This window comes from Filicampus tigris, chromosome 1 (assembly GCF_054856515.1).
Source record: "Filicampus tigris isolate MCC_2025a chromosome 1, RoL_Ftig_1.0, whole genome shotgun sequence".
In the NCBI taxonomy this organism is placed as follows: domain Eukaryota; kingdom Metazoa; phylum Chordata; class Actinopteri; order Syngnathiformes; family Syngnathidae; genus Filicampus; species Filicampus tigris.
In genome coordinates this window covers 2,627,517-2,638,347 of record NC_141217.1, presented here as the reverse complement: position 1 = coordinate 2,638,347, position 10,831 = coordinate 2,627,517, and the positions used below count along the sequence as shown (strand labels likewise).

The 10,831-nt window shown below is 44.3% G+C and overlaps 1 long non-coding RNA gene across 1 annotated transcript in view; it reads right to left on the bottom strand.

Moving 5' to 3' along the window:
- The window catches only part of LOC147152479 (uncharacterized), a 69,369-nt gene extending 65,756 nt beyond the window's left edge, over positions 1-3,613 (bottom strand). Inside the window, exon 1 of the long non-coding RNA XR_015088959.1 lies at positions 3,479-3,613. This is a non-coding gene — a long non-coding RNA (uncharacterized LOC147152479). The remainder of the gene's footprint in view (positions 1-3,478) is intronic.
- Between the last annotated feature and the right edge of the window lie 7,218 nt (positions 3,614-10,831).

The window sequence follows — 10,831 nt, the reverse complement described above, 5'->3', positions numbered from 1 at the left end:
TCATATCAAAGTAAGACTTTATTAGTTTGTACACATAAATGGTGCCATCAAGCTCGTACCACTCAGCTTTCCCTGAGGTGTGGAACACTGTGCGCACAATGCAGTTTGAGGTCTGCTAATGTGACACAAATACAGCTTTGCTATGCTTTTGTTGTACTATTCAAAGTGTTCGCAGTTGTTGAAATATATAATAATAAATATGGATTTGTACATTCATTCATATCTCAAGTAGTAGTTTTAGTAAGAGTGCTAGCAGTGGGGTTGGGGCAGTGTATGCGTGTGTAGGTGTGTGTGTTCAGGAGGTAGGGCATATGGTAGGGCAGTGGGCCCCAAGTTTTTATATTATCATGATTGTTATTAATAACCTTATATACGAGATTTACGGCAAACATCAGTTACATTCCTGCCGTGGTGATAACGTACATTTGGGGCATATATTCTCTGCTCCAGAATTGTTATTATTTTTACAGAGTGCCCCGCAGACTAGTACCGGTAACGGTGGTTGCGGATCGCTGTAGTAGGAGGCCAGTGCCCCAGTAGAGCTTTATGTCTAGCAACACCCCTGTACACAAGTGACACAGTGTGGAAATTGGATAAGTAGTTTTAACAAAGCAACTCAGAAAAACTGTAAACGATCATCCTCAAGGAGTGATGATTCTATAATTTTGGCCAGGGATTGTACAAGCACAAGAAACAGATTGAGAAATCGTCACCCAAGACACAGTTTTCCAAAGTCTTTCTTCATTGACCTTTCATGCAGTGTGTGTGTACGTCAGGCTCAAAAGGTTTCAAGCGCTGCAATGTGGAAGGAGCATTTCAGTCAAGATTATTTGAAACACACACAGTTGGCCTTTGCACCATCCTCCTTTTGAAGAAGATGAAGGGAAGGGAAGGATCCCAAGATGGCCAACCTCTTCAACACCTTTGATGCTCAAATGGCAACAGGCGATCAGAGGGATAGCAAAAAGGGAGTACGGGGACGAATGACAACCCATGGCAACAGTATGGGAAGAGGAGATTCCATCAGGAAAGTGATGAAGATGCTCAATAGGTAGGAACAGTGGGAGTATGTTTTTGGTGACTGGTGTTACACGGGATGCTTACAACACAGGGATCATTTGTCTTTGCAGCCCAATGCAAAATGACTTCTTGGTGCTTCACACATTCAAGTTACTTTTCAGGGATGTCTTGCTATTTTTTTGCTGATTTTTACAGCAGTAGAGATGATGGCAATTAAAACAGAAATAAATACGTTCATTGATCCAGCAATGATATTGAAGCAACTTTTAACAGTTGTGAAGGGTTTTATTTTTAATATTTAGGTTTCATAGTTCTGTTCATCCATTTCCTATCCTGTTCAGCGTAGCGGAGGGCTGGACAATCCCAGCTGACTTCAGATGAAAAGCAGACTAAACCCTGGAGTGGTCACCCATCAATTACAGGGCATGTATGTGGACAAACAACTGTTCACACTCCCATTCCCACCATCACTCAGTGGGAAATCAACCCATGCTGCCTGCACCCAAGTTTAATTTGTTTCCAAATTTTTCCCAGGTGTTTTACGTCTGTGACGTGCTTTTGTTAAAATACTCTGAGGATCAATAATCATACAACACTTTATACACCTTATTTCTTGTCTTGCTGAAAATATTTTAAGGGCGAGGCTTGAGTGATGTCAGAAGATACCAGAGTGTGGGATGGGGGTAAAGCAAGCATCATAAAGACCATAAAAGAATTTTCACTCATAGAGCACTTCATCGCCAACCAGCTGAATTACACTTGTCAACTAGTTGGAGATTTACTGACTTCTTGGGCTCTATTTTTGTAGACAGGTGCAAGTGCGTTCAGCATAAAAAGTGGCGCATTTTCATTTTCGTGCCAGGGCAAGTCGATTTTGACCGTGTTTGGGAATTGACAGACCTCGCCACTGGGCATTCTGGCAGACCAAGGATATTTTCTATTACACAGGTAATATAAAACTTTTTATATATTTTTTAAAATAAATTAATAATAAACCTCTGCCGTTAGCGTCCCTCCAGCAGCGCCGTCATGCACGGATGCTTTTTTTATGTATTTATCTTTTGGGGGAGGGGTGGAACGGAGCTTGGGGGGCTATAAGTTTTCTGAATAAGGGCGGAGGGTCAAGGCCGGAAGCTTACCCAGGTCAAGGGCCGAGGGTCGCGGCCGGCAAAAAGCAAAAAGTGCCCAGGTCTGTCAACAAATAACGTTATTTTCAGGGGTGCACATAACTGGTACGCAGGTATGCATGCGCAACAGAAATCACTGATGCGTACCGTCATTTGCGTCACGACGCGCATTTGCGTACCTGTACACGCTAGTGGTGCAGTGGAACGAATCATCTTTGATTGGTAAGGATCAAGCATCTGTTCAGGATGGGCACGATCCGCAGAATAGTTGGTGAAAACAAAAACTGTGCGCGTTCACAGGCAATGTGATTAGTCTGCATTCAACAAAGGAGGTTACCCACAAGATCACATAAGTTGCATGTACAAGAGCGTTTTGCAAACATACTCAATGAACACACAGCCTCCACAAAGGCTAACTTCAAAATAAAGCTTACCAAATAATACACTGAGTCATTAATGCCGACGGGATAGCCTGAGTGAACTTTTACTTTGAAGTTGGCCCGCGTGGTGGTGTAATGGCTAACTTGACTTCCGTTTTCAACGTTTTCAGCAGTTTTAACGCTTGCTGCTTACACAAACACAACGCTGTCTCGAAATCATTTTCAGTCGCTAATTTAGGACATGAACAAACCGCTGGTTGATTACGCTGTCATTATATGATACGGCACAAGTCTCCGGCGTGCGTGGCTAGCAGCTGTTATCATTAGCTGGTAGTTAATGTGCTGTGCATGTTTTAAGAATGGTGCCTTAAATTGCACTTCAAGTCTTTTTCATTATGAAAAAAATAAAAATAAAACTGTCTTCATTCAATTTATAACACCACGTTTGCCTAATAATTGAAAGAAAACATTCAGCGCAAAATGTCTGGCAGGATACCTTGAAATGCATACACTGTACCACTTACAAAGTTGCGTTAAATTGTGTTCTTAAATCCTAAACGGCCATATTAGATCAGATAAATAAATGAAGAAAAAAATGTAGTTTTTTTTTTTTTTTTTTTTTGGTCATACAAAAAACGATCCGATCCGTGACTCAAAATCCATGACCTACCCGAACCGTGATCTGGTAGACCACTAGTGAGTACCAAAGACAATCTCGTGGTACTCATGTGAGTACCGCATGAAAAAAAAATCTGTGCACCCCTGGTTATGTTCAGAAACTCATAACATTATTCAAATGCGCCATTCATTTAGTCAGAGTCAAGCCGGATAAGAGGATAGTACAATACAACAGCTGTGTTTACAAGTTGTGGCAAGGACGACAAGACATCGGAAAATAAAGTGTGAAAGTGTTTGTTAGTTTTGTTTTAAGTTTGTCTTAAAACAGCTTACCTTGACTAGAAGCCTGCGTTGCATTTTATCCAAAGGACCTTGTTGATGTTATTGCGCAAAGAGAAAGTTAAGGCATGATTACCTCCGGCGACCGTGCGTCTTCTTCATTTTTAAAAGAAGTAGAAGGAGGTCAAGTGAACGAAGAAGAAGCGGCAGCAATAGCAGCCGTTTTAAGTTCGCTTTGCACAACAACGATGACGACGACAAGCGTTTCAAAGTGCAGAATTGTATCTTTTGATAAAATGCACTACGGTATTATAGTTAAGGTAAGTAAATTTTATGATAAAAATTGATAAAAACTTTAACATAGTTATTAGCAAACGTTCCGTCGTAATCGTCCGCTGCCGCGGTTGAAGCTCCGTTCCTCTCACAGCCTGCAGCTTGGTATTTATTCTTCATTTAGAAGGGTGGGAACCATGTCAGGGGGTTCGCAACGGCATAACAGACGTGTAAATTCCCGCAAAATAAAACTTAAAAATAAATATAATATATAATAAAAATAATAATAATTCAACCTCTACTTCACGCGGCGTTCTGGTTCTCATTAACCGCAATAAACGAGGGATCACTGTAATATACTACTGGTCATTATTAATGTTTTCCGAAACCTCTAAACCCATGCTGCCTTCGTATATGTGACCTAGCATTTATAATAGGTGTCACGTGAGCAAAACAACAAATCATTCACACGCCTCTGCTCAGCACCTGTACGCAGCTTTGTTGTCTCAGCACTCCCTAATTAATATGATAAATAAGATGCTATTTAATTGGAGGGAGGCGTGATTGGCACATGCATGAGCACAAGCAAAGATTAGCGGGTTGTTTGAGACAGGTTTTTTTTCCCTCCACGCTTCTTGTCTGGTTGATGATTATTTTTTATCTAGATACTGGACAGCTAGAATGGTGGCTGTTGACGATTCAACCACATTTCCATCAAGTGGTACAATTATAGTTTAACTTTAGTTTAGAATTCAATTCAATTTAGAATTCAATTTCGGGAAAAATCAGACCTGTACAAATGTCTGACAAAGTGTTCCCTGCATAGTGCACCCCTCTACTAACAAGAAAGTCGGTCAAATAGCTGACAGCTTTGCCTCAAGCGTCCATGTAATATAGTATAATAGCAGCAATGTACTGTGATCTCCTCATCCTCAGCTAATCCTACCTCCATCTGGATTCCAACAAGCAGCCTGCGGGGAACTCACTTCTGTTGTTCTCTGCCACCTAATCCCCCACGCCATCATTCTCACATGCCTCTTGTGTCTGACGAGATCAACAGCGCTGCACGTGTGCGCATGCTGAGAGAAAAGTAGAATATTCAACACATCTTGGAGATCTATTTTAACAGCGTCTGGTTGGACACTCCCAACCTGTCCAGACAAATGCTGCGCCTCCACAATGATGTTCTTCTCCTGGCACAAACTACTTGCGCGAGCGGCAAACGGAGAAGAAAGACGAGGAGGCTTGGCGAGCAGACAGGCGAGGATATGAAAAGAGATTAGTGGTTTAGAGGAGACAAAGTGAGTGGTGAAGAAGAAGAGGAGAGATGATAGGAGATGATTGTAAAGAGCTGGTGAGGTTGGAACTGAATTGCAGTGAAAGTAGGACGATTACACAAACAAGCCATTGCTGCATGCTCAAATGTGCAACAAGTTGTCAGATCATGCGGTGGATGCCTGGACAAGGTGGGTGTAGCAATAGATGGCAAGGAGAGGAGAAGACAGTGGCCTTTAAAGCCCTAATGAGAGGCCAGAGAATGACAGGAGACTCTCATTGAGGAGGGAACTGTAGCTACACTCCTTGGCCGGTTAAAAACTGTTATTATCCAAACTCCATTTTGGCTATTATTGATCTTCCCCCGCCCTTGCCTCCTCCGACACTGGGTTTTCGTGTCTCCTCAATGGGCTCTCGCTCGTTGACGGCGTAGTTCTGGAGTGAACCCCTCTCAGCATGAGAGTTGTTTACACCTGCTGCCGCCGCAGGGAGAGAGCAGAGACGAGCACCCGCGCAAATATGTAGCGCCTGCAAAACACAAACATTGGGGCCGTGGCGACACTCCCCTCGCCGTGTTCGTCAAGTAGGAGTGTGTGAGCATGTGGAGTGACGAGTTTGCATATTCTCCTCACAAGACCAATATGCTCAAGAAGCTGGCTATTACAGTACTTCCTACTCAGTGTTGGAATACAAATTACAGCTACTATACAGCTTCACACATGTATCCTCGCCATTAGTGTGCGTACTGTATATGAGCTATGTCAGACAGTTCCTCTATACAGGGGCAATTCCAAGGGGTTTTGGGCCCCATGGAAAGAAATTTTACTTAGCTTCCCCACAGAAGGCCAGTGGAAAGTTTTGATGCTTTTTTACAAAAACCTGTGGATTATGATGATATTTTTGACAATTCCCATGTTTGTGCAAAGAAAAAATGCTAGATTTGTGTAGAAATATTCTCTGTTCCCATGCAGGGGGTGAGTGTCAAACTACTGACAAATCATGTTTCAGAGATAGCTGATGCTTTTTAAACTATTAAAATTGTTGTGAAATAAAGACAGATTGCAGGCTTTTGATATCATTAAGATATTTTTGCTCTAGAATATTTTTTTTTCTCCATATAACAATCTATTAACGCCCAGCTGCTCCCTACCTTCCTCTCTGATTACGTACTTGGGCTTGTTGAGGTGGGCCAGCGGTGGACTGACTGACTGACAGACAGACAGCTGCTTGACATGTCTGTTTGGAACATGCAGCATTTTTAGACTGATTAAATATGAGCAGAGCAGCTTGCTAAACGTTTGCCTGCATTGATTATTTTCCTAAAACAACGGTGAACTCTACAAATTGGTTGGTTGTTCAGTTCCTTATAATCACACTTTTGTTTTGTTATTAGTTTCTCCTTCCAGCACGCCAAGAAATGTGATCCACTGATTTTAAAGGGAATGAGGGCAGACGCTTCATTTGGAGGTGAATCAAGTCAGCTGTTTCCACGCCCACAACGGCACAAAACGCCAGTTTCCAACTGCACAAAGTAACATGCCCTAAGTGTTACCACCAATGCATTATAAATAAAATATGTGTGATTATATGTTTCTTACTGAGTGTCATATTACCCATCAATCCATTGTTAATATCCCTTATCCTAATCGGAGTTGCGGGTGTGTTATTTTCGGGTGCCATCCATCCATTTTTTGCTATAAAAAATGGATGGATGGCTACGCATTAATTAGAAAAGGACTGTAATCATACTAGGAGGGAAGATTCAACATGCTCGCCGCTGTATATGTGTTTGTACACCACAAAGTCAACCATCTCACACACATGCAGGCATGCAAGGTGAGATGTCAGAGTGAAAGGGGCACTTTTTGAGCAAGGATTGCAACTGACATTGGTCAGACTAGCGTCCCTCCCGTATCTAGTCACCACTTTTTTTGTCCGCAGTGGGACTCAAACTGTCACACTCCAGTTTTAAAGTCCTTACAGATAAACTACTGCCACCCTTTAACCGCTTACTGTGTTCTTATTTACCTCTCCCCTTTAAAGTGATTCTGATATGTGTGTTTGATCTTTTCAGCATGCTCCACTCACATTGACAATAAGGTGAGTTACTTTGCTTCTCCTCACTTGACCACAATGCCGGGCAAACAATGCAAAGAGAGCAAAACGCTAGTAATAACAATGATTAGTCTGTGATAGACGGACCGTCTGTGACAAAGACCTGAGGAAGACTCGAGTGAAATTGAAAATGTCAGCGCTTTAAGTGTGGACGCTAATCAGACAAGCTGTCATTATAACAGCAAGGTTAAATACCTGCTGGCAGAATCACCTTCAGCCACGATAACATCCAAGCTACAAGGCCTTACACACACACACACACACACACACACACAGGATAAATATATGAGTGTGTACCCAAGTACTGACATAGGATTGATGAGGGATCTCCAACATTCGTGCATCCCCTGTCGTCGGTTTACATGCAGCGTATGATAGTGCCATTGAGTTGGGGGGAGGATTTACAAGTCACTCCAGTGGCCTTCATACGTAGACCAAAGCTCTCTTTTGTTCCCGCATCACCTGTTCCAGATTTATGACACCCAATTACAAGCGAGTGTGCTAACAGCATTCCCCATTAGCCTATCAAATGCTTTAGTGCTTGTTCCCTCAATAGGTTATCTGGCCTTTCAGCATGGCCACAGCCAATTTACCCTTCCCCCCAAGACCATGTGAACAAAGACCTCCCCGGCCCTTCTTTTTGTTTTGTTGCAATACTCCCCCAAGACGGGTAATTAAAAAAAAGAGTTTGTGGTTAATTTGTGAGATAATTATCTAAATGAAACTGCTTTCTCCTCACATGGCGGGCAGCGGCGTGTGAAGGGGAGGGCTCTTTCCATCTCACTCTCTCCTTCGCCTGACGAGGGTGGTCACAAGGTATTGTGGTGCCACAGAAACAAAAACGCTAATGACACCTTTCCCTTTCTCTCCTTTTGTTTTCTCCGCTTTGTTTTGCCTGCTCCTTTGTTTTATCAGTCTGAGAATTAAATACTATTTACTTCCAGGTGCCTTTGTCTCATCTGCGTTGTCTGGTAAAGCCAATAACAGCAAAACTGTGGATGACCAATGAAAGCAGTAAAAATCTAAATCAAGAGCCGGTGCGTCCTTCGTAATGGAATTTGACCTTTATACTACAGTATATTGTTGGACAGCACTGGTTTAAAATATTGTCGGCAGGAGATGGCCCATAATTGGCCGATAGCAGACACAAAGAGCAGAGAGAAGAACATACAGATGGACAGGAGGAATTTTTGGAGATATTCACAATTATTTTGAATTAGCCCTTACCATGCTAAAGAATCATATGGTCATTTGTATGAAAATGCCAGCATGGAGATGCAGCTAGTGACTGACTCGCTCAGTCACCCCTCCACCACCTCACACACACACACACACACACACACACACACACACACACCCACACCCCCGCACACGTTCACATCTGATGAATCTGATGAAGGAATGAACGCTCACTGTCAAATGTGGTGGCACGTTGCCATCAGGCCCTGACAGGAAAATAACAGTCTTCAAGGAAAATAATACACTCATTCTGCTGTCGCCGCTCACAGACTATGGCTCGTGTGCATGTACGTATGTGCGTGTGTGCGTGTGTGCATGAGTGCACATGTCTAGAAGCCCTCGTCACTGCTGTCAACCTGAGTACAAAGGATCACTTTATATGATTAGTATGCATCTCTGAAAAACATACTGCACAAAAAGCCCTGCCCCGCTGGCTGCTCCACGCCAATTAATGGATTAAGAAATTATTTCCAGGCAAGCCTTGTTGTGAGACAACTATGATACGTGACTGTTGTGGCTCCTGCCAGGCACGCGGCCCAATTCTCACTCAGCAACTTGGTGTTGAATTCACCGAGTGACTTCTATCAGAAACCCTCAAAATGTGTGCACGCCTATGTACAAGACACTTAATAACAGGCTAGAGTCAAACTAATTCAATCTATATAACACACGTTTTTAAAAAAAAGTCTCCATTCCAATTAACACATTTAGGCCCATTTGTTCCTCCTGACAGGAGGACCAAGTGTGGTCACAGAGATGTTATTGTTATGGTCTCTGAGAACTAGTGCTGCTCCCCGAAATCAACCATCAGCTTCAAGTCTAGTTGGCCATCTTCAAAAGACCAGTCACCAACCTTGCTGTACTCTGGGCCTCTGTCCAGCCTTGATAAAGGAAAACGAATTACTCATATGGTCTCTGCTGTTGTTTGGCTCGAGCGATGGCTGAAAAATAGAGTCAGTGACTGTCTTCAGAACCTGTTTGTCAGCTTTTGTGCAGCAGCTGCAGATGTGCTTGAGTGTGGCCTTCCCAGGACACAGGGGTCTCAGCTATGCCCCGGTAGTGGATATTTGATGGAAACTGAAGCATGTTGTACACGGACTGCACATAGATGGATAGCACTCCACTTGGGGCTCAGTACACCACAAATAAGACCAAGATATCCAGCCGTCCACAGCATTATGCTCCCGTGCTGTCTCATTTCTACAGCAATAGTAACACATTCAGGGTGGTACGGTAGTCGACTGGTTAGCACATCCGCCTCACAGTTCAGAGGTCGTGGGTTCGATCCCAGCTCCGGCCTACCTGTGTGGAGTTTGCATGTTCTCCCCTTGCCTGCGTGGGTTTTCTCCGGGTACTCCAGTTTCCTCCCACATTCCAAAAACATGCTTGGTAGGTTGATAGGAGCAATTTAGAGTGTCCAAAGTGTGATTGTGAGTGCGGATGTTTGTTGATCTCTGTGTGCCCTGCGATTGGCTGGCAACCCAATTCAGGGTGTCCCCGCCTACTGCCCGAGGACAGCTGGGATAGGCTCCAACGCGCCCGCGACCCTTGTGAGGATAGGCGGTATAGATAATGGGTGGATGGATCGTAGCACATTCCTCCTCATCACCTGCTCTCACTTTGGTTTGGACGACTTGATGACTGGACCTTCTCCTGCAACTGTCTATATATAAAAGGAAGATTTGATTAAATACTCCCTCACATGCCCCTCCTAAAGTCACCTGGCCCAGGTTCTTCCTGTGCCGAAGGTGGGACTCTGCTTGTCCCACAGCACCCACCTTGGATATTCCACTTCCTCCCTGTCCTCACCTCAATTCCAGCTGCCAACACCTCGGGATCTGTGAACTCTCTGTTCTACAGTACCTCCCCAGCACCGATGACCATGAACTCCTCTTTCACACTGCTGAATTTTGTTCTTCCATCCGTGCATAGTAGTGCTGCTCAGTGCTCCTCTACATCCACTCAGCGGCTGTTCCATCGCTGCTGCTACTGCTGCCACCAGCTCTGCTCCACCCTGTCTCTGTTCCACCTGTTGCTGCTTTCCCCTGTTTTGCTTGACCAAGAAGCTGTTCTACCTTCTGCTGCTGCTGCCTCCTGTCCCGTTTCATCCAGCGACTGTTTGACCACTGTGGCGGCCTCCTGTCCAGCTCCACCCAGTGACTTGTACACCTGTGCTGCTACAGCCTGTTCTGTTCCACCAAGCACCTGTTCCACCAATATTCCTGCCTCCCACCCAGCAGATGTTCCACCTACGTGGCTACCTTCTGCCGCTTTCCACCCAGCGGCTCTTTCCTCTCTGTTGCTGCAGCCTCCTGCTCTGCTCCACACAGCAGCTGTTCGAGTGTTGCAGCCTCCAGTGATTACTTCACAGTTGATGGGGTGAGGGTGGAGCTGAGAAGAGTGCGGCCTGGCAAATCAGATGGACTTAATGGAATACTACCTAGGCTTTTGAAGGGGTGTGCTGTGGAGCCTGCTTTTCCCCCTGTGCACACTCTTTAATCGGAG